A 2245-nucleotide genomic window follows, 5' to 3' on the forward strand; every position below is an offset into this window, starting at 1 on the left:
ATAGAATTTCAACATTTAACTGAAACATTAAATCGTGTGGAACAGAACATCAAAACTCTGAGACAGTACCTAAAAGTTATCTGGGTATTCTTATGGCAATTTGTTAGGAAGTATTTTTGAAAAATTTTAGTAGCATTTTGTAATATATGCTGGCAGGTGTCTGATTAAACTGTCAAAAGAGGCCAGTTGAAGAAAGTATACAGAACTTGAGTTTCTGAAAAACTTGTAAAGAAATCCATACCTTTAAATTCAGTTATCTTCACCTAGCCCTACAATTTAAATATATATATTTATTTAAAACTCTAGGCATTTACAGTTTCTGAATAAGAATGGGCACTGCCCAGTAAAACACAAGAAAGTTACATGTTTAAGGTCAAGCTTGCAAAAAAAGATGCTATTATGACTAGATTACTCAGAAGTAGTTTTCAAGGTAGACAAGATCTCAGTTCTCATGAAACTTATGTAACAATGAAGAGTAATAGGCAATAAGCAAATAAAAATATATTAGATAGTGATAAATGTTACACAGAAAATAAAAATAAGTGCCTTAAAAGTGTGAGTGTGCTACTTTAGATGGTTAGAATGTTTCTTTAAGAGTAATATTTGCATTAAGTTTTGGATGACAAGAAAGATATAGATTGGCATGCAGTCAGGGATCTAATCTTCTTGATGGGCCTCAAATAAAAAATAAATATAAGCAGTGCAGTATGGTTGCAGATATATGTCTTAATACACACCATCTAAGAATATGCTCTTTCTCTTTTATTAGAATGAGTCAGCCACTGAATATCTGTAAAGTGTCATTATTAGTCAACATGCCTTTTGACCTAAAAAATTACAATATATGAATTAAACTTTCACAGAAGTAAAACAGACTGTTTGAAACTGGGGCTTAATTTTATCAGAAAAAATTAAAATTTTTATTATACATATTCCTATGAGATACTCATCCATTTTATTAATGGTCTATGGGAAATAATTTTAGAAAGAGAAAATACAGCGATCTAGTACTAAATTTCTTCATATTGAATTCATGTTGGTTTATATGTATGCCAAAGATATTGAAATACTCATAGATTAAAATGAACAGTTTTTTTTAAATGAAGGACTATTCAGAATCTTTGTTATGATAAAGTTTTGCTAAATTTATTTGACCACTAGAAACACATATATGTTCAAGTCTGAGTCCTTAACATCTGCCAGAATAGTGTTCCGTGGAACCCCAGATTAGCTGACCGATGTGGTCCAACTAGTTCACTTAGCAGAAGTGGACATGGAGATTCACAGAAGTTATATAACTCACTTCATCTCTTAGCAGCTGTAATAGTTTTTTTAAATTGATGCTATAACAAATGTATGAGCTTAAAGTAGCATCCATTTTTTGCATCCATTTATTATATCACAGTTTCTGTAGGTCAGAAGCCCAGGTAGGTTCAACTGGGATCTCTGCTTAGGGTTCTTACAAGACTGAAATCAATATGTGGGCAGATCTGGGCTCTTATCTAAAGCCTCAGTAGGAAAATATACTTCCAAGTTTATTTGGGCCAATTGTAGAATTCATTCCCTGTGGTTGTAGAACTAAAGTCCTTATTTCCTTGCTGATTGCCAACTGGGACTGGCTCTCCATTCCTAGAGGCTGCACATATCCCTTCTAACATCTCTTCCATCTTCAAAGCAACAGCAGCATATCAAGTGCTTTTTGTGCTTTGAGTCTTTTCAACCTCATTTTCTGCCAGAGAAAGCTCTCTATTTTTAAGTACTAGTGTGATTACATTAGGCCTACCTGGACAATTAATGATATTCCCACTATCTTAAGGTCAACTGTGGCATATAACAAAATAATTACAGGATGGATATCTCATCATATCCAGATGCTTCAGGGATTAGGGCAGGAAATCTTTGGGAGGCCATTTTAGAACTCTGCTTATCACAGCAGCAGAGCTGAAACTCAAACCAAAGTCTCTTTGCTATGAATCCAGTATTTTCTCTTATCCTGTTTGAAATCAGTAAATGGGCTTTTGCAAATATTTAAGTCACCGAATTAATATTGAAAATATAATTTATGTTACACTTAAGGTATTCTTAATATTTGCATATTTAATTTGAAGAATTGTGATCAACAGCATGTTATCTCTCAAAGAGTCTTGCTCTTTTATTATAAACAGATTTCTAAACAGATTATCAGTTCGTCATTTTTAATAATCACGTTATGTTTTCTTTCTTATTTTAAGGAAAATGAAGTGGC

The sequence above is a fragment of the Camelus ferus genome, chromosome X (genome assembly GCF_009834535.1).
Source record: "Camelus ferus isolate YT-003-E chromosome X, BCGSAC_Cfer_1.0, whole genome shotgun sequence".
NCBI classification, from domain to species: domain Eukaryota; kingdom Metazoa; phylum Chordata; class Mammalia; order Artiodactyla; family Camelidae; genus Camelus; species Camelus ferus.